The sequence below is a fragment of the Podarcis filfolensis genome (assembly GCF_964270895.1).
Source record: "Podarcis filfolensis genome assembly, chromosome: 3".
Taxonomy (NCBI): Eukaryota; Metazoa; Chordata; class Lepidosauria; order Squamata; family Lacertidae; genus Podarcis; species Podarcis filfolensis.
In genome coordinates, this window is record NC_139606.1 from 69,558,229 (window position 1) to 69,580,242 (window position 22,014).

Here is a 22,014-nt window from a genome sequence, read left to right on the forward strand (position 1 = left end):
GCATTGTTGGCTTCATGTGTTGGGAGGCAAGCCCTACATCAAGCATGCAGGGTGGAGCCATATTGTATTATCAAGAGGGTTGTAGCACCTTCATATCCCTCCAGAGGGCTGTCAGATATGATAATGTCACAAAATGACCTCAGCATGATGTTAGTATAATTATATATTTATTTATACCCTGAGGTCCAGCTCTGTGGGCCTTCTGGCGGTTCCCTCACTGTGAGAAGTGAAGTTGTGGTGCCCGCCCTGTGGAATGCCCTCCCATCAGATGTCAAGGAAATAAACAACTATCTGACTTTTAGAAGACATCTGAAGACAGCCCTGTTTAGGGAAGTTTTTAATGTCCGGTGTTTTATTTTTTTTTATTATTTTGTTGGAAGCTGCCCAGAGTAACTGGGGAAACCCAGCCAGATGGGTGGGGTATAAATAAATTATTATTATTATTATTATCACCCTACTTTTTCCCCTTCCAGGACTCAAGGCAACTAACAGATAAAAGCAAGAATAATTAAAAACAAAACAAAAAATCATTAAGAAATAATTAAGCAATGACAGAATGAAAACTATATACATATATGAAGCTATATACATATATAAAATCTGTTTAAAACATACAAATAATTACAGCACCAGTCCTTTCATTAAAAGCAGTCAGTTCCTAAAAGCCTGTTGGAACAAGAAGGGATTCATCCACTGGTGGAAGGACAACAGGGAGGGAGCCAGTCTAACTTCTCGGGGGTGGGGGTGGGGAGTTCCAAAGTATGGGAGAACCCACTGAGAAGGCCTTCTCCCACGTCCCATGTGCCAAATGTACCTGTGAGGGTATGGGAGTATGGGAGAACCCACTGAGAAGGCCTTCTCCCACATCCCAAATGTACCTGTGAGGGTGGCGGGACTGAGAGAAAGGCCTTCCCCGAAGATCTCAAAGCCCAAGGAGATTCGTATGAGGGAATGCGGTCTTTCAGATAGCTTGGACCTAAGCCGTGTAGGGCTTTATGGGTCATAAGCAACACTTCTAATTGTGCCTGAAAACAGACAGGTAGCCAGTGGAGCTGTTGTAGCAAGGGAGTTATATGCTCCCAGACCCAGTCAGCAAACAAAGGCTGCAGCTCTTTGAGCCAGTTCAATTTCCTGAACACTTTTCAAAGGCAGCTCCATGTAGAGCACATTACAATAATCCAAACGGGATTGTGATGAAGGCATGTGTCACTGGCCAAACCAGACAGCTCAAGGAACGGGCTTTCAAGGAAGATTAGACAAATTCATTGAGGAAACCATTTAAAAATGAGGTCTTTCCCCCTGCTTTATATGTTACATATTCCAGACCTTTAAACAAATGGATCTGCTGCCCTCTCGCTTAAGACTGGAACTCTGTATTTGAGTACATGGCAAGAGCTGTTTCTTACTGACTAGATCTGCTCTCTGTCCATTGATATACATCTGAGATAGCCAATTAGGTGGCCACCAGATGTTGTTGTTGGACTACAACTCCCATCAGCCTCAGCCACTTTGGCCAGTGGTCATGGGTGAGAACAATCAACAACTGGCTGGCTACCCCTGACATAGATAATGGATGCAGTGGATGACATAGACCTGTTGAAATTTGTGAGCATGACTAAGTTAGACCCATCCACCCAGTGTTTTTGGAAGTAAAAAAAACAACACGGAAAAAAGCTAAGTTTCATTTTACTAGAATGCTGCAGCAATTAGAGGAAGGCAACAAAATATCAACTGTCTGTGTGACAGTTGGGACAAAGAGGAAGAGTGACTGGCCTGCGTAACTTTGGTCCGGTGACTGTGGGTTTGACTCTGTGTCTTGTCACGAGTTGCTAAACTAAAGGGCAATGGGGGCTTCCTCAGAACTGCTATTGTTTTATAGAGAAAAAGTGGCAACGGTTCATACACACAGTGCGTAATTATAATATGGAATTTGCTCCCATGAGAAGTAGTGATGGCCACTGTAATGGCTTTAGGGGTTGCTTGTGCGTAAGTTGCCGCCGCTCTGGGCTAGGTTGGCTGGTTAAACCATTTCTCGCTGGACAGCCATCCACTCCGTGGCTGTTCAGTCGCTGGCAGAATCCGTCAGTGGGCGTTTCTTAAACCTTTTCCAACAAAAAAGTTGTTTGACGCCCAGTCTCCTCCTACTCTCCCTGCGCGGAAGTCTTCTGCGCAGGGAGGGCGTGGGTAGCGGAGGACCTGTGCTCTCCCCGCTGGTGTCCAGTGAAGAGTCCCGGAGCCTGCTCTCTGCTTCCCCCATTGGCCCCCCTCTATCCCTGGTGTTGCGCTGATTTTCTTCCCCAACCGGAGACCTGCCTCTCTCCCTGCTTGGCCCCTCTCCAGCATCGCTGTGGAGCCTCGCCTCCTCCTCTAGTTCCGATGGCAGTTCCCTGACTTGGTTTTAAAAGACGAATAGACACATTTATGAGGGATGGGGCTATTAGCGACTGCAAGCCATGATAGCTATGTTCTGCCCCCACTGTAAGATGAAGTATGCCTCTGAATACCAGTTTCTGGGAATCAGAAGGGGAATTGGATGGGTCTCACATCTCCAGTGCCAAAGAGGTCTTCAGCATTGCTGAAAACTGTATAGTGAAGTTGTCAGAAGCATCTCTGTGAGAAGGGAGCTCCACAACATTGGGGCAGATACTGAGTATACTTTCATTCTCCAGCTTTGTCCTGGACTGATATAAAGCTTGGTTAGTTCAGAGTTTGACAGGTGGAAGGAGGGAAAAAGAAATTCTTGACAAAACCCAATCCTAGAAATTAACTTACTAAGAAATGCATGCTTGTTCTATAAAGCCAAAAGACTAATGGAATCACATGACCAGTCTGGAGAACATGGCGTTTTGGCCTTATTTGGTGGTTTCTTGTGGAAGCGTGTACGGCATTTTCTAACAGCTAAGATGAACTCTTCAACTTTTAATCATGCATTGTGAAGAAGCAGCTTTCAAAATTGTCTATGTGGTGTTTCTAAACAGAGTATGTGCCAATTATTCTTTGTTCTGTTCTGACATAGCTTCTGGTTGGTTCTAACAAATTTTAGAAAATTATAAAGGTTCTAGACCCTAGATAAAAGGTTATAATACATGTGTGTAAACAGTCTTAAGCCTCAGGGTACTGAGCTTGCGGCCCAGGCCTGGAGCCTCTGGACTTCTGGGCCTGGGTAGTGTTCCTTCAGCACTTGTAACTGGGCACTGCTAGCAGTAGGAACTGCAGGTGTAGATTTTATAAACTTATGAAAATGAGTGGGGTTGCCTGGAAGTAACAGCCAGAGTGGTGTGCAAGTTATTATGCTGAAAGTGTTGGAGTTGCAAAAGTGATCATTTAGTTTGTAACTCAAGGGTTAATTCTGTTATCAGTATGTCAGTTTTGCTAACCAAGAGGGTTGAGGACATATTGTTTAGCAACCAGGCAAAGTGGCATGATATATGCTGAGGTAAGCACCTGCCTAATTGGCTGTGTAGTTCTAAGGGGTTTCTCCCTCTGTATGCATAGTTGTATGTCTCCTTACTGTGTACAAGGCCTAGGCTAAGAAAGACAAAACCTCTCTGTTCATTTCTCCTCAAAGTATACATTTTTTTTGTTCGGTTTTCCCTCAGTAAAGAGTTATCCGGATTTCTGCCTGGATTCCATCTACTTTATTTAAGTGATTTTGCTAACTGGATTCAGACCAGGGAGCAGAGGCGGAGCTAGCTGCTCCGGCATCCGGAGCGGTGCACATGCTGTGCACCTGGAGGTGGGGCCATGGGGGCAGGGCAAGCATCCCAGGGGGGCTGGGTGGGCGTCCCAGGGGGCGAGACGCCCAGGGGGGCGGAGCGAACTGCCCATGGTGGGCTGTTTCCTGGGCAGGGGGAGGGAGCTGCGCTGCTTTGCCAGCAGCCTTCCTCCCTTTCCACTTCCCTTTGACAGCTTGGGGGAGGCTCCCCACCCCAGGAAGCAGCCCAGAAGTAGGGGGGGGATGGCGCGCCACCCACCCGTGACTCCCAAGCCTCCCCCGAGGTGTCAAAATGAAGGGGGAAGGCCGCCAGCAAGGCGGCGCAGTTCCGCCCCTTCCCCCGACAGCTCAGGGTAGGCTTGGGAGTCACGGGCGGGCAGGGCACCAATTGTCACCCCCTCCGTAATGACACCCAAGGCGGACCGCCCCCCCCGCTCCCCTTCCTCTGCCCTTGCCAGGGAGACCCAGCTATAGATGCCTGCTCAGCCCACTAACTCGTTGGGTGATCTTGGGTCAGTTGTTATCTCAGACAAAGCAACTTCACAGGGTTCTTCTGAGGGTAAAAGGGTGGGTGGGTGGGGAAACAACCACACATGCCACCCTAAGCTGTTTGAAGAAAAGGGTAGACATGTTCTGCTGCTCAAGGTACAAAGAGACACCAGGAGTGAGGAGTGGCAATTTTTTGATTTGCTTAGAGTAGCAGAAAACCTTGGATTGGCTCTGCTCAAACGTTTGCTTTTAAGCATTCTCAACACTAGTTGGTCAAGGAAGGTATTGATCCTTGTGCTATGAAACTAAAACAGTTACTTTGGCCAAAGTCACACCAGTTGCTTTAACTGCAGTTTTCTCGTATCACGACAGTTTTCCTTACACCTGATTGTTTAAATATACTCAGAATTGTTTAAATATACTCAGAGTGAAACAAAAAAACTCTGAATGAAACTTAAGTGATCAGTCTTGTGAAAGCAAGTCTGTCTGTTTGTTGGAACTTCCCATTTCTGGCAATTTTAGACACATCAGGAACACACTCTTTCTTACAGTATTTTGGAACTTCTTCTAATTTCAGCTGAAAGCAAGGACTGAACAAGAACAATAATTTACTAGGGAACCTATTAGGGGAATAAACCCCATGGAACTCACTCAACTCATTAAGACACATTTCTGAGTCGCAATGGGTGAATTTAACAATTTCAGATGCTAATTTTTCCAAACTTAAATTCAGTTCTTCACATTTCTATATCAGTTTGCAATTAAAAAAAGTTCTAAAAATCCACCAACATTTTAGTGCATGCTTATGATATACACATTTCTCTATGCCATTCTACCTAATATACAATGTATATTTGGATGTTCCTTTCACTAATATGCATTTTTGTACAAATTGCTTGGCTGGAGAATTGCTTAATTCAAAGAGCAAATCTTGAATAGTACAATGGTACCTCGGGTTACAAACACATCAGGTTACAATCTCCGCTAACCCGGAAGTAGTACCTTGGGCTGAGAACTTTGCTACAGGATGAGAACGGAAATCGTGCGGTGGCAGCACAGTGGCAGCAGGAGGCCCCATTAGCAAAAGTGCACCTCAGGTTAAGAATGGTTTCGGGTTAAGAACGGACCTTCGGAATGAATTAAGTTCATAACCCGAGGTACCACTGTACTTATGTTTCAGTTTGCTTATTATTTTGGAAAGTGTGATTTAGGTAGATTTGTCTTTAAATGTGAACTAAATCACATTTCTAACCCCATCCCTGCCACTGAGTGAACATGATTAGGATTGCCCAGTTAGTTTTTGAATGTTGATGCCTTCGTGAGTCGCACCTTTAATTATCTGTAAAATAACAATGACATCTCTTTCACCTCAGACACTGGCTGAGCATATTCAAAAAGCCTTTACTAAGATATGTGCTTGTTTTGAGCAGGCAAGTAATTGGAAAACAGATTCCTTTCTGTGTCCTCTAGAACCTCAAAATGTGCTTTTTTTCACTTGTAATGCTTGAATGGCCACAGTTCAAAACGGAGGCGAGTGTGATTGAATCTGCCTTAGGATATTCACTTTCCTGGGAGAAAAACCACTGAATGCAATGGGACCTATTTCTGAGCAGACAGGTATAAGGAAGCCCAGGAGCTGTAAATTTAAGCATATGGCTCTTGTGTCATGTAACATGGGAAACAGCCAGATTTAATTTGAATACTAGCCTAGAGGCTATTGAATAGCTGGTAAATAAGCATCTTCTTGCATCTGTGAAAATGCACATTCTAAAAAAAGTACATTTTGTTTATTTATATTTTTGCCCTAGAGAAACATGCCATCTGGGGACTCCATATAGGGCATGAACTCTCCCACACTGGTATATTTAGATGCATAAAACAGTTCTATTTGAATATTAAGGTCAGATTGTGTGACATCATCAAGCAGATGTGAATCCTTCCAATAGCTATTTAAGTGCCTCTTGTTTAAACAGCCAAAGGAGAACTAGGTGTGTGTGGGAAGCCCGCCAAGCACCTAAAACACAAATCCACACACCTGAAATACCTTGTATAATGGAAATCTCCTCAAACTAAGGCTAAAAAGATATATCACAATCAGGAATGGCCCCCACCCCATTTGTTGTACAGAAGTTGGCCAGATTGGCAGCTGAATCTTATGTCTACATTTATGAGGAGATGGCATCCTTCACCAGACCTGAACGCAGCTGGCTAGCCGTAGGAGCATATGTCAGGCCATATAGCACACACAGTTCTATCCTGCAACAGAGGAGAGTGTCTGGGGCAAGGGAGCCAGTGTGATGTAGTGGTTAAGAGCGGTAGTCTCATAATCTGGTGAACCGGGTTTGTGTCTCCGCTCCTCCACATGCAGCTGCTGGGTGACCTTGGGCTAGTCACACTTCTTTGAAGTCTCTCAGCCTCACTCACCTCACAGAGTGTTTGTTGTGGGGGAGGAGGGAAAGGAGATGGTTAGCCACTTTGAGAATCCTTAAGGGGAGTGAAAGGCGGAATATCAAGTCCAAACTCCTCCTCCTCCTCCTCTTCTTCTTCTCCTCCTCCTCCTTCTCCGCCGGCACATTTGCTCTGTGCCAACCTTACTGCAGTCTCACCTTTCTCCCTCTCCATCCTGGTGTGCAGCGGTGATACAACTGGAGGGAGTTTAGGTGAATGGTGCAGCCCAGGCACGTCACCTGCTACTGGTCTGGGGAAGGTGCAGAATAAATGTGGTGTGTGTGTGTGTGTTGCCACTGCATCCCAGCATCAGCCTCCTGACGGGGCTGCCTCACTTTGTCTAATGGCAGGGCAAGTTCTACACAGTCATTAAAAAGAAAACTCAGCAGCTAAAAGTTAATTCCTGCTTTGAATCTCCCTCAGCCTTAAGCAAGCAACTCTCTCTCACCCTCAACAACTTTCTGCAATAAAAATATAACACAATCGGCCTACATTCTACGCTGTAACAGTTACAAGATTGTTATATCTGCTGCATTTTTTGCACAGACTTAAGTATTACAGTGGTACCTCAGGTTAAGTACTTAATTCATTCTGGAGGTCTGTTCTTAACCTGAAACTGTTCTTAACCTGAAGCACCACTTTAGCTAATGGGGCCTCCTGCTGCTGCTGTGCTGCCGGAGCACGATTTCTGTTCTCATCCTGAAGCAAAGTTCTTAACCTGAGGTACTATTTCTGGGTTAGCGGAGTCTGTAACCTGAAGCGTATGTAACCCGAGGTACCACTGTATATAAATGTTACTTCTCCTCAGGGAAGAGAGGCCATAGATACATCACCAGATCTAGCTGGTGGGGCAGTGAAAGGGGGAATGTGTCTTGGGTGGCAAGTTAAGGGAGTGGTAAACAGCCATCAAAGGTGAGAGACCAACCCCAGGTGTGGAAGGCTGGGGGGCGGGCGGCAGTACAAACTTTTCTCCTCTACAGCAAAGTTTGTAGATACCACACTTGAAAAAATTGCTTTAGTTCTCAGTGCCTGCCGTAAGATTTCAGTAGGTTTGTCACACTAAAATTAATAGTAGTGATGGGAAACAAATCTCACAATTACTTTTGCAAATACTGAAATCAAGGCTGATTCAGAAAGCTGTTGGTTAGAGCTGTTATTTCCAAAGCATTGAAATGTGATTAAAAAAAAGCTTTAATATGAGTAATGCATGAAGTTCTGCCCTTCTGAAGACAACCATTAGAAGAATGTAGGAGGGAAGTTAAAGGTCAACATCAAACTGATGGTTCCCCCACCACTGGCACTACGTGGTACCTACTTGAACAGGCTTAGGGTGTGTTTTTGGAGGAGGAGAAGTTGCTGGGAAGGTGAACATTTTGGGGAGTTTTATTTTCGTGCTTGCCGTATAGGATGATAAGAAGAAAAATAGAATTGCTTTCTTGAATTTTCAGAAATACTATGGCCTATGTCTGAAAACAGATATCTTTGTTGTTACTCTCTCTCTCTCTCTTTGTGTGTGTGTGTGTGTGGTTGCGGTGTTGGTGGCGGCGGCTTACACTGTGAGCACAAGACACAATGGTTCTTGAAAAGGAAGATCCCGTCAGTAAAATTACCTTATAGACTGTTGGAAAACTTATTCCCAGTGCACCAATTCATGTCACAGCGACACCATCCAAGTGCAAGAAAGAAGGTCTCAAAACAGATTCTGGAACTTACTTCTAGTTTAATGCAGTTTAATCCACATTATGCGTCATGAATGATTTCATCTGTGCTTGATTTAGCGCTGGTTCTCAGCTCAATAATCCTATGACAACTATAACAATGTTCCTATAATGAAAAATAGTCAGGACAAAATCTTTCCTACAGAAAAAAACTTGACTTTGACAGAGATGTGTTATATTGCTCTAATTATTGATTAGAAAAGGTGGTGAGCAGCCATGAAGATTAGAACACTATGCAAAATCTAAGTGCCAAATTCAACTCTTTCTGTAGATGGGATTTTGTCCTGTTCCCTAAGATAGCAGTGTTATCAGTGCTTTTTTTGTGACACTACTAACTACTAACCATTCTTAAGGAAATCAGCCCTGAGTGCTCACTGGAAGGACAGATCGTGAAGCTGAGGCTCCAATACTTTGGCCACCTCATGAGAAGAGAAGACTCCCTGGAAAAGACCCTGATGTTGGGAAAGATGGAGGGCACAAGGAGAAGGGGACGACAGAGGACGAGATGGTTGGATAGTGTCTTCGAAGCTACAAACATGAGTCTGACTAAACTGCGGGAGGCAGTGGAAGACAGAAGTGCCTGGCGTGCTCTGGTCCATGGGGTCACGAAGAGTCGGACACGACTAAACGACTAAACAACAACAACAACAACAACTAACTAGTACAGAGTACCAACATCTCTCTTTTTTTATGTACATGACAGCCATTTTTTTGCTGGCACCCACTGTTCAAGATATGAGTACTGGCACCTCATTTTTGACACACACATGAGTGTTATACTGTAGTATGGACTCTTGCCTTTTCATCTAAAGCAAATACATTAATTGTCTAAGACCGTCCTTCCTTTAAGATTAGGGTGAACAATATGCCGTGGTATTTACTGGGGTCAAACAAATATAATCTGACAGACCTTGAGTTATATACACTGCTTGGTCTACTAATCTGCTTTAGATGCTGAGGCTCCAGTGAATACACAGAATTCTACTACCCACAAGGATCTCTAATTTAAATTCAAGAGGGTCAGTTTCTGGACACAAAGTGGATGGGTTAAGTTATCCCAGATATTTGAGTACATGGGGCAGCTAAGTGGAGGTAGAACATACCGGTAACCATTGTGGTGAGTAACTGCTGATAGCCTAATCCTCTTTTTAAAGCCACCCAGCTCCATGTCTCCAATGAAGCACACGTGAAGATCTGAGCCAAAATAGCTAGGTGTTATCTGCATACAAGTAGTTATTCACAAGGAAACATTGTAGCCAAAGTCAGCATAAAAAGATCAGGGCAGCAGTTTACCTTGTTCAAAACAAACCTCTGCATTCAACCTCTGCTTTTTCCATGGGTAATTAAAGCTGAGATGAAATTACTCACAGATGCTTTAAATTTTTTTTTTTGGCAGTGCTATAAAATAAAAATAAGAATCCTCCCCTTCTTTTTGCATTCCATGAAAAAATGCTGACTTACACACTGCGCTGAGCCAAATCCAATTCGCTATTTAGCGTTCACAGTATTATCTCTGATTGGGTGGAATCACCCATGTGACTAATCCAGACTGGATGAAGAAGAAGCTGCCAAAGGAAAAAAAGACAGTAGCAGCTAAGAGAAGCAATGGCACTGAACAGAAGAGAGAAAAGGTGACTATCAACACATTTTAATCATTTCGAGGGGTGTGGGGATCCTACCCCAATGAAACGACAGTTTCTACCCCAAATAAAAACCGGTGAATATTCTGTGTAGCAATAACACAAGGTTTCTCTTACTTGTTTCAGCTATGTGCAGCCGCAGGAAATGAGCAAAAACATCTTTGTGTGATTCATTCACTCTGTTCCAAATAAAGCAGCAGAAAGTTTCATTTTCAGTTTGACCTTTCTACATCCCTCGAGTGTCAGAACTTTGAGAAAGCCCCCAGAGAGCTTGGTTACAGTTGATTAAGGACAGGATTTCCCCAAATTCTGTTTACAACCAACTGGGGAAATTTGACTTTAACCATATATGAAACAGGTGTGCTATTTTGGGGTTTTTTGTTAGAAACATGATTGTAGTAAACAGGAGCTCAATCTTGAGAGTCAACATAGTATTTTGAATGACACCAATGCATTGTTATCTGATGGCATTATGTCTGGCAACATTTAGCAAAGGGCTCTGATTTAGGACTCTGTTTTATTATGATTATCAAAGTCATAAGTCAGTAATGCCAAATCTAGTTTGTTTTTTTAATACAGCTTTTATTGGGCTTTACAGAAAAAATGCAAATATAAATACAAATTAGCAAACCATGACGCCCTAGCATCATTCATACATGCACAGGATGAAACGTGTTAGGTTCACTATACCTTTGCAGATGTTTGGTTCATTATCTGTAGCTAGTGCATTAATCTTAATTTAGAAACAGAATTAAAATAAAGAGAACAAAATCAATGGTTAACATTCAACATTATACAGCCAGATGTCCTTGATGTTTCTGATTAATATAATATCTCAACCGGATCAGGTAAGCAACAGTAGCCCTTTCCCTTTTGTGTTGCGGGTTCAAAGTGGAGTATGGAGCAATGTGGATTGGGTGTGTGTGAGAGAGACCATCTATTTAATTCAACCGAATTGAACTAAAGGCTGATGGTGAAGATTGTTTTCTGGAGTGCTGACATATATTATAACATCAAAGCACACCTGGGGTAAAGACATTCTGGATCTATTCAGACGGCAATAATAATGAATTGGTTAATTACTCTAAAAGCGCCATTTCCTAGACTGTTATAGCTTTGAAAATGATTTTCACATTTTTGGGGGGGAGGGAACCCAGCTAGCAGAGTATAAACTATAATATCAGGAAGGACCTCCCATTTCTGCAAGGCATGACATCAACAGATCTATTAATGCGCATGGGCTGCTACAATCAGAGACTTAAATAATTAAGCCAAGGAAAATGCTACAGAAGAAGGAACTAACAGTAAGCAAGTGGTTCTAGAACAGCATAATCAAGCCCCACCAGAGGCCACATGCTACATATGAGAACATGCCTTGATTCTGGGCAATTTTAAAAAATCTGTTCTCTATGCATTTGGGCACCTCTTAAGATATCATAACCTAAATTTGCATGATAGTTCCTGGAATCATGGGGATCTTCCTGAATCAAGAAGGCAGACTGAACATTTCAAAACGGCACTGATTTTTTTGTTTCTTTCCAAGCCATGTCAGATACAAGGCTTTTTGTGCTATAAAAAGCAAACATGCTGCAATTACAATGAGCTGGATTCAGAGGAACTTAGTCATGAATTAGTCCCACTGAAATGAACTGGACAAGTTTAGCCATGACTAACTTGTCTCCCATTCATTTCAGTGGGACTAATGGGTGACTTAATTCCCTCTGTTTCCACCACAATACTAAGAAAATACGAAGAGGTTAGCAGTAGGAATTACAACTTGACAGCTCCAGGCTTAGCTCTATGTGCTCTTTGAAATAAAAAGGTTTCCTACACCAACGTTGAAAGGAAGTAGCAAAAATACATTCCTGCATGGCCCTCAGGGCAAGTGAAGACAAAACCCTGCTTTGCATTTTGATTTCTCTCCTTATGGAAATCCCACATAGAGCTGTCCAAAAAAGATCTTAAGATTACTTGTCCAATCATAACCTTGTGAGTTCCTACCACCTAAGATGCTTGAAGATACAAGGTATGAAAATGCCAAATCTGGACATCTGTGATTCTCAAGCATCCAGAAATGGTTCTGCTGGATCTTCCACATTTCTTCCCATTAGTCGCAAAATGTATAATTACTCTTCTGGCATTACAGTGGTACCTTGGGTTAAGAACTTTGCTTCAGGATGAGAACAGAAATCGTGTGGCGGTGGTGTTGCAGCAGCGGGAGGCCCCATTAGCTAAAGAGGTACCTCAGGTTAAGAACAGTTTCAGGTTAAGAACGGACCTCTGGAACGAATTTAGTTCTTAACATGAGGTACCACTGTACATTATCATTTTAATGAAGAAGCAGGTTCCTTCCTGGGAAGTCAGTTTCATTTTATAGAAACAAATTGGGTGCTGATTTCACCAATAAAAAATTCTTCCGTTTTAACTTTATGTTAATTTGATCCTTGTTTTGTTGGCTTCCCTGAACGCAACAGCTCAGTTCTTAGTCAGAAGTTAGCACTCAGTTCTTGAAGTTGACTAAGACAATGACGAAAGGAAAAAAAACTTACACCAAACTACCATTTGCTTATCAGGCAATTTGCCTACCCAGCCAATGCAGTTCCATTTTATTTGCATGAGCCATGCATGAGATTTCAGTATACAATGGAGGAGGCAGGACTTTCACAAAAACAGAACAACTAAAGAAGAGCCTTTGCTGGATCAGATCATAAGCCTAGTGCACCATTCTATTTTTACAGAATAGTAGGATTGCTATATGTCCTCTTTTCCCAGAACACACCCTATTTTTCATGGGTAGAGTCGTCATAGCGATCCATAGTTAAAAGTAGAATTTGGCAAATGTGTCCGCTTTTTTGCTCTTCAAAATAAAGCAACCCTAAATAGTCAAGCAGGTGCGTCTTGTGCAGGCAGGACACGAGAGCAATAGCTTCCTCTGTTATTTTTCAGCAACTAGTAATTTGGGCTATTGGCTTGAAGGGCAGCTAGGCTGTTTCTCCCCACTGTGTTTCAAGCTGCTTTATTAAGTTACTGTATGCATTGGGGGGGATGTCTCCCCCCCCATGCCCATCACCTGATTTATTTTCTCATGCTGAACTCCAGTTCACCGAAGCTGTCATCTGTGCACGCACTAACATCAGAGCATGTGCAACAGCTGTCTGGAATGTACACATCTCAGCTTCACAAACAGCTTTTATTCTCAAATTGGATAGAACCTGGTCTGAGGGAAAGTGCATCAGACAGGTGTATTTCTCAAAAAGCTGCAGGATGCAGATGGTTTGTGGCTAGCACCATGTGTACTTGGCTTCAAACACCAGAGGTGGGAGTGGGCTGGAGCCAGAATAAAATGACAATGTGTACACAGCCTCATAATGTAATCCTAGGCAGATGTATTTGGGAGTAAGACCCATTGAACACAATGAGACTTACTTCTGAGCAAACATGTATAGCAGGCACCCCCAAACTCAGCCCTCCAGATGTTTTTGGGACTACAGTTCCCATCATCCCTGACCACTGGTCTTCTTAGCTAGGGATGATGGGAGTTGTAGTCCCAAAACATCTAGAGGGCCGAGTTTGGGGATGTCTGATGTATAGGATTACACCATCAGAGTCATACTTCCTATGAACTTGGAGCTAGCACATTACCATCATGACTTTTATAGACACTTACAGCCATCATGACTTATAGTCATCCTCCATGAATTCATTCAGCTCCCTTTCAAAACCATGCAAGTCAGTGGTTATCAGTCCCCACATATTGTGGCAGTGAATATTATAAGTCAGGAAGTACTTTCCTTGTTTGCCCTGAAACTCTAGCGAATTAGTTCTGCAGCATGGGATCAGATCAGAACAGATTCTAGTATTATGAGAGAGGGAGAAAACATTTTCAAATTTATCCACATCATGTAAAATTTTAGGCACCTCTGTCACTTCACTTTTTTTTTTCTAAACTAAAAAGCCCCAAACTTCCAGTTTAGCTAAAAAAATCCCCAAAGCCTTTCCTCTCAGTGAAGAAACTCCAGCTGTTTGGGTCACCCTTTTCTATATTAAGCTTCACCCTTTTTAAAAATAGAGTGGCTGGTATATAAATTTTAAAAATTATATATGCAAACATGGTTCCCAAATTAAAACTTGGATGTGCCTAGAGTAAATTTCACAAAGTAAAAGACAATTAGTGGAGATATCCTATATAAAGAGAAGGTTAAAGGTATATTAGAAGTAGTACTAAAGAAAATGAAAGAAAGAGAGAAGATGAAGCTGTTACGAGGTAGGGGAAAGTCAGACATTATATGAGCATGTATAGAAGAATAAGTAGTCAGAAATGCTAAAGCACAGAATGAACTCAGGCTTGCTAGAGAGGTTAAAAGCAACAAAAAAGGCTTTTATGGATATGTTCGTAGCAAAAGGAAGAACAAAGAAACAGTGGGGTCACTCAGAGGAGAAGATGGTGAAATGCAAACAGAGGACACAGAAAGGGCTGAACTCCTCAATGCCTTCTTTGCCTCAGTCTTCTCCGATAAAGAAAACAATGCCCGACCTGAAGAATTTGGAGCAAATGATTCAGCAGAGGAAACACAGCCCAGAATAACTAAAGAGATAGTACAAGAATACTTGGCTAGTCTAGATGTATTCAAGTCTCCAGGGCCAGATGAACTGCATCCAAGAGTATTAAAAGAACTGGCAGATGTGATCTCAGAACCACTGGCAGTCATCTTTGAGAATTCCTGGAGAACAGGCGAAGTCCCGGCAGACTGGAGGAGGGCAAATGTTGTCCCTATTTTCAAAAAGGGGGAAAGAGAAGCCCCAAATAATTACCGCCCAGTCAGTCTGACATCAATACCAGGGAAGATTCTGGAGCAGATCATTAAGCAAACAGTCTGTGAGCACCTAGAAAGGAATGCTGTGATCACCAATAGTCAGCATGGATTTCTGAAAAATAAGTCATGTCAGACTAACCTGATCTCGTTTTTTGACAGAATTACAAGCCTGGTAGATGAAGGGAACGCAGTGGATGTAGCCTACCTTGATTTCAGCAAGGCATTTGACAAGGTGCCCCATGATATTCTTGTAAAGAAGCTGGTAAAATGCGGTCTTGACTATGCTACCACTCAGTGGATTTGTAACTGGCTGACTGACCGAACCCAAAGGGTGCTCATCAATGGTTCCTCTTCATCCTGGAGAAGAGTGACTAGTGGGGTGCCACAGGGTTCTGTCTTGGGCCCGGTCTTATTCAACATCTTTATCAACGACTTGGATGATGGACTCAAGGGCATCCTGATCAAATTTGCAGATGACACCAAACTGGGAGGGGTGGCTAATACCCCAGAGGACAGGATCACACTTCAAAATGACCTTGACAGATTAGAGAACTGGGCCAAAACAAACAAGATGAATTTTAACAGGGAGAAATGTAAAGTATTGCACTTGGGCAAAAAAAATGAGAGGCACAAATACAAGATGGGTGACACCTGGTTGAGAGCAGTACATGTGAAAAGGATCTAGGAGTCTTGGTTGACCACAAACTTGACATGAGCCAACAGTGTGACACGGCAGCTAAAAAAGCCAATGCAATTCTGGGCTGCATCAATAGGAGTATAGCATCTAGATCAAGGGAAGTAATAGTGCCACTGTATTTTGCTCTGGTCAGACCTCACCTGGAGTACTGTGTCCAGTTCTGGGCACGACAGTTCAAGAAGGACACTGACAAACTGGAACGTGTCCAGAGGAGGGCAACCAAAATGGTCAAAGGCCTGGAAACGATGCCTTATGAGGAACGGCTAAGGGAGCTGGGCATGTTTAGCCTGGAGAAGAGGAGGTTAAGGGGTGATATGATAGCCATGTTCAAATATATAAAAGGATGTCACATAGAGGAGGGAGAAAGGTTGTTTTCTGCTGCTCCAGAGAAGCGGACACGGAGCAATGGTTCCAAACTACAAGAAAGAAGATTCCACCTAAACATTAGGAAGAACTTCCTGACAGTAAGAGCTGTTCGACAAGTGGAATTTGCTGCCAAGGAGTGTGGTGGAGTCTCCTTCTTTGGAGGTCTTTAAGCAGAGGCTTGACGACCATATGTCAGGAGTGCTCTGATGGTGTTTCCTGCTTGGCAGGGGGTTGGACTCAATGGCCCTTGTGGTCTCTTCCAACTCTATGATTCTATGATAAGAGAAGGTTAAAGGTATATTAGAAGTAGTACTAAAGAAAATGAAAGAAAGAAAGAGAGAAGATGAAGCTGTTAAGAGGTAGGGGAAAGTCAGTCATTGTATGAGCATGTATAGAAGAATAAGTAGACTATGTATGTAAATGTAAAGGAAAAGATGCTGTTTACCTATAAATTTGAAGTTGCAATAATAAGAAATAAAAAAATAAAAATAGAGTCGCTGGCTCCAGATCTTCACTGTATGATTTTTAAGTGTATTTTTACAGATAAGCCGTGGACCACATGAATGAAGCACATGAAGCTATTTGGGAACTCCTAGCCTAGAGTGGAAAACCAGAGACAGGCAGGGACCATCTGGAAACAAGGGTGGTCCAGAGAGTAAGATGACTTATTCCAATGAATTCATGGTATTATGTGTATCCTTGCATATACCCTGGACCTGACAACCCTTCTCAGGCCCTACCCACCTGATGAAAAAGAGTTGCTCCAGCCTTTCGGCTTGGAGCCTGACATTCTGCGTCCTCTCTGTTATCTGTCACTGGGTGCACTGCCTGTAGTGATGAGCAGGATTTCAGATGAGGCTGCTGACGCTTGCTGGGGCATCCACATTAGGGATCTCTGCCTTAGGTGCTACTTGATGGACTCAGGCTTGATGATTCTTTGCTTCTCTGGCCTGTGTCACTGGCCATTCTGTCTCATCTGGATCCTCTCTCTTTGAGTCATTGTCCAAGTCACTGCTGGGAATCTGGGTCACATTCAACAAGTTTCTATCCTAGATACTTGTAAATGTGTCAAATACTGTAATACAGAAGCCTGTGCAAATAAGGATTAAGGTATAGTGGTATTTAATTTTTCAGTAAACGAGAGCCCTGAGGGGTTTTTCTGGGTGTAGGGGGTGTTATTGACTCATGTGTCAGAGCTAAAGTCGCCCACATGGCTTCATTTCACGACAGAGTGGGCAGATTGCAAGGACTTTTTCTTAATTTGATTAGTCGCTTGTATTAAAGAACATATATTTTTGGACCTTGTCTGCTCTGAGATTCTAGTAGCTGTGCCTGTGTGAAGGCAGAACACGACAAACATATGTTGCTCTGCTGCATCTTGACTGATGTAATGCATCCCTATACATATTAGTTATCACTACTACTATCTTCTAGAGGACTTTGCATTGGCCAAGGTATCTTAGGAGGCTGAAACTTCCTATACAAACCAAGTAGTTTGTTGTTGTTGTTGTTTTACAAATATTTACAAATATCACAAATTAAGGCTGTCAGGTGATTAATGCCTGTACCAATTCATTACTTCTAACCAAGTCATTAACCAACAATTCCATTAAGGAACTATGTGGGAACTGCGTGGGTTATTACTATGTTTCAGAATTGGTCATGTGTAAACTCACAGGTTGACAGAATATCAGCTTTTAGAGGTTAAGTTAGGCCTTACTGTGATCACCCTTTAGCCAGGTGGAGGACTTGTGCTTCTTGCTGCATAGCTGGCTGAACGTTTTAATAAATTTGTATTGTATTGCATCATTCTAATTTGGCTTTTAAGTTATTTTATTTGTTTGCATTTGTTGTTGCTGCTAAGTCACTTTGAGACATTTGTTTATTGTATAAAGTGACGAAAAATGCTAATGATGCCAATAACAATAGAGTTTTAAAAGTCAAATGGAATCCTCTGTGAAATGAAGAAGTGGAGCCGTAACATAACATTTGATGAAGAGACGGGCCTTGAGTGACACACAAGAAAGAGAACCAAAAGTAGAGATATAACACAATTGCCCACACATTTGTCACTTCACGAACCATTCTGACCTTTAACACCCACAAGTCAGTGCAAGCTAATAACTAGAGGCTCACCAGATTCATAGCAAGGTTAATGAGGGCTTCTGGGAAACCGCCACTCAGGACCAGGGATGGGGAATAAATTTGATTCTGTTTGCATTTAAAGGGGAATGTCAGGAGGGTTGGAGAGAAGGAACAGAGGACTAGCGAGGAAGAAGAAAGTGCTGTTTTGAATGTGTGGCATATGTCTGGCAAGGGGAGACTGTGATCAAGGGCTGGAAGGGGCTGTGTAAGAATGAGATGGAAAGGGGCGGCATGAGAGTTGCACCACCTCATGCAACACCCTGATCATCACATGCAAGACTTGACTGGGGGGAAAGGACGGCAGCATTCCTTCACAATGCAAGAAATTTTGCAGTCTTCTAAGGGCATCAGATGCTGGAGGAAATTTATACCTTCCCTCAGGGGCGGGGAAGGATTTCCATCATAATTATGGGAGGTGAGCTGTAAAATGTTCTGCTGCTTGACATTCCCTTGATGCTGCCCAGCTGACAGGGGAATAGCTAAAAGTGGGCTTCCCTGCTTGGAGATAGAGCAGGACTGTTGGTAGGATGTGAGCCTTGGGTACCAGATGATGCCAACTGCTGATGCTGTCTCCTCACCTGAGGTTTATGAATCCTTTGGGGAGAGAGATTAAGGGGGAGAGAGGGGGGCAATTGCTGTAAGCTGCCTTGAGCCCAGGGGTAAGGTATAAATATAATAAGCAGATGAAATGGTCCAGCTGAAGAATGGACTACTATTGAAAATAACTCCTTTTAATGGACTGCCTATGCAGTAGAGATGCATCTCTGATGAACAAGGGAAGAGTTAAATGCATTTTCCCTGGTGTTCTTTCCCAGCGGAGCATGTGGCTCATTCATCTCTTGAAACGTGTCTTTTGTCACAGATGCATGCAGTACAACAAACCTATTCATTTCTCATCCTGGCAGCAAAAGAGCTTGTCCTCTCCAATGAACCTCATCTTCTGATTTCCCACAAGGTACCAATCTCCTTTCATTACCCCTGCATTGGTGCTCATGGAAAGACTTCAGAAGAAAATGTACTGACCTCTAGCCAATATGTGTGCCTCTAGCTTCCTTGTTTTTTTGCCAGTTCCAGGCCTCATTTACTGGTGAAGAAAAAAGAGGTCAGGAAATTTGCACTAAATGGTTAGATCTGAGAAGCAGGAACATTAGGCTGCAATCCTCATGTTGGAGTAAATTCCACGGAATTAAATATGCCTTGCATCTAAGCGGACGTGTTTAGGATCACACTGTTTGTGGTCTGTGCTGGTGCCTCCCATTGGGCAGTGAAGATCTGGTGTATCACTGAAAAAGAGACTATTCATCACCCACCAAAAAAGAGGGCACAGATCTTTCACGAGCTAATTCTTGTGTAGAGATGTAAATTTAGAAATAATTTCTGTAATTGAAATAGAAAAACAACACATCTGGCCATAGTGAGGAAGATGGTGAACAGGTGATCAGTTTGTCTGCTCAGCCTGCTTCCCCAGTGCTAAAGGTTGATGGGTAACTTTGAGACCCCTGCTGTTCTTCCTTCCTTTGATACTTTTAGCTTTGAAGCAGACCTGGACCAGCCCTTCAAATAGAGGAATATATTTTGACAGCCCTTGAAACAGACGAGTGCCTGCTGTAAAATAGGGCACATGACCACTCTAAGTGCAGATGCTTCTACCCCCTGCAATGGATGGCTCCCATCACTGTGGTACAGCCCACTCCTTCACCACCAGTGAAATCTTTTACAATGCAGGATGGCAAATCAAGTTGATGGACTATGCCGAAAAGGCAAAACTAACTGGGAAGCTCAGGAATCAAGAAGACAAGAAATTTAAAAAAGAATCGGAAATGTTTATAATGCATATACAAAACCATTGTAAGCAGGTCAAAACATTAGCAGGATTTTAAATACACTTGTAATGTAACAGAACGTATAGATAATTTAGGAAGATGAAAAGCTGGAGAAGTACTGATATGCAGTTGAAAATAGAAGTCAGGAGATTCAGAGTAATCCAATATTTGGATTTTGTATTGTTTTATGTTGTATGCTTATATTCTTGAAAATCAATAAAAAATATTATTTTAAAAAACCCCATAATGCCTTTGAGCCAGGACCACCTATCTAGGGTGGCGTGTGTGCATTTTGCAGTAATCCAGAGGGGGAAAGCTGCTTGGCAGAAATCAAAGTTCTCACACTCAGATCTCGTTTGGTTCCCATATTTTACATTTTCAAACTGTGTTTGCGCACAAAGAAGCATGCAGTAGCAAAGGAGTATCAAGCCTGATGGAATCTGTGTTTCTTGACAGCAAATCATTACTTAATAACCACATGACACTTCCTATAATACATTGGTTTTAAAAGCTACCTGTTGGTTTTTCCTCCAGCTAAAATCCCACGAGACAAGATGCACAAAGGGGTGAGCACTGGAGTCTACAATTCAATGTAGCTATATAATAAGAAAGATGGGAAACAATGGCACCTCTTCATTTGCATTGCAGCAAGTGCAAATGTCAGAAAGACAAGGGATTATCAGCTCATTTATGAGAGTTTGCCTCTGGTGATACTTGGGCAAGAGTTCTTACACCATGCTGCACATTGCCTTGGAGTAAAACATGACACCCACAACAATACATTTGAGTGGAAGATGTTTTTCCAGTGTCTGAGCTAAAATGTGGCTTCCTTTCCATATATCCCTTCCCCATTTTGGTGACTGATCATGAATGGGGGCAAAAAAGGGACCATTTGCCAGACCCATAGAGATTAGTGAACCTAAGTCAAGGTTCATCCACACTTCCATTTGCCCCATGTTCTCTAGGAGTGGGTCTGAGAGGTTTTTCTTTTGTCTTGCCACTTCTTGCTGCTTACTCCTGAATCGGCACAAACATCAATTGAGTCTTTGATGCCTGCAGATTGATGTTTGTTCTGATTCAGCAGTAAACAGTGAGTTTTCCTGGGGAAAGGGGCAGGACAAAATAAATCAGAGGAGAATTGAAAATGTAGATGAGTCCTCAGTCTTATCCATTAACTTAAATGGGTCTACTCTGAGTAGGGCTAGCACTGAATAGCACCCTTTGATTAAATGAAATCTGATTACACTAATCAAACTGCAGCGGCATATGATGCTTGTAACTGTGACTGCAAAATATAAAAGCAGGTTTTGAAGAGCCCTGGTTGCCTATATTTCCTGATTCAGGTGAAAAGGTTGTGTTTGAGGAACAACGAGCCATGCAAGATGCTTAACAATCAGACACAAAGCAGGTCTACCACAAAGTTTCCTGTTTAAAACTAATTGGAATGAAAAGGAAAGTATCACTTTCTTGGACTGAAACATTTGATGGAATAGACAAATCGACAATTTTTTTTTAACACAGATGCTTGTGTACTCATTGGGTTATTTGTTTTTATATTGCCACCAAAGCTTCCCCTCCACACTTTACTCCGAAACAGTGGATTAGACATAGTTCTGTTGATCTGTGTGAGGAGCCCCATTTTACATAGAAAGCAGTAGCAGGGGTGGGTGGGGGTTAACCAGCCCCAATCCAAGAGCATTAGCACCAGCAGGTTCAGAATCAGGTAGTTGGTCAGTAAAGGAGCCCATGTCTGAGAGCCCATTGGATATAAATTTCCTTTGCATGGTGATGAAGTTCAGTGGTACCTCGGGTTACAGACACTTCAGGTTACAGATGCTTCAGATTACAGACTCTGCTAAACCAGAAATAATACCTTGGGTTAAGAACTTTGCTTCAGGATGAGAACAGAAATCGTGCGATGGTGGCGCAGTGGCAACAGGAGGCCCCATTAGCTAAAGTGGTACCTCGGGTTAAGAACTTAATTCATTCTGGAGGTCCGTTCTTAACCTGAAACTGTTCTTAATGGGAGAAGTGGATTCTTAATGTAATGGGAGAAGCGGATTCTGCTGAATTTCTGCATGCAATACATATTTAAGAAAAGGAGTCCATTCCAGAAAATGTTGGGAACTTCATTTTGATCTTCTTATTAACCATCTTAT

At 42.7% G+C, this 22,014-nt stretch overlaps 1 long non-coding RNA gene across 1 annotated transcript; it reads left to right on the plus strand.

Annotated features, from left to right (window-relative positions):
* The first annotated feature begins 9,923 nt into the window (after positions 1–9,923).
* LOC310759048 lies at positions 9,924–20,618 on the plus strand. The gene is made up of 3 exons (XR_014546171.1): positions 9,924–10,001; positions 18,895–18,987; positions 20,390–20,618. It is a non-coding gene; the product is annotated as an uncharacterized lncRNA (long non-coding RNA).
* Positions 20,619–22,014: the final 1,396 nt, after the last annotated feature.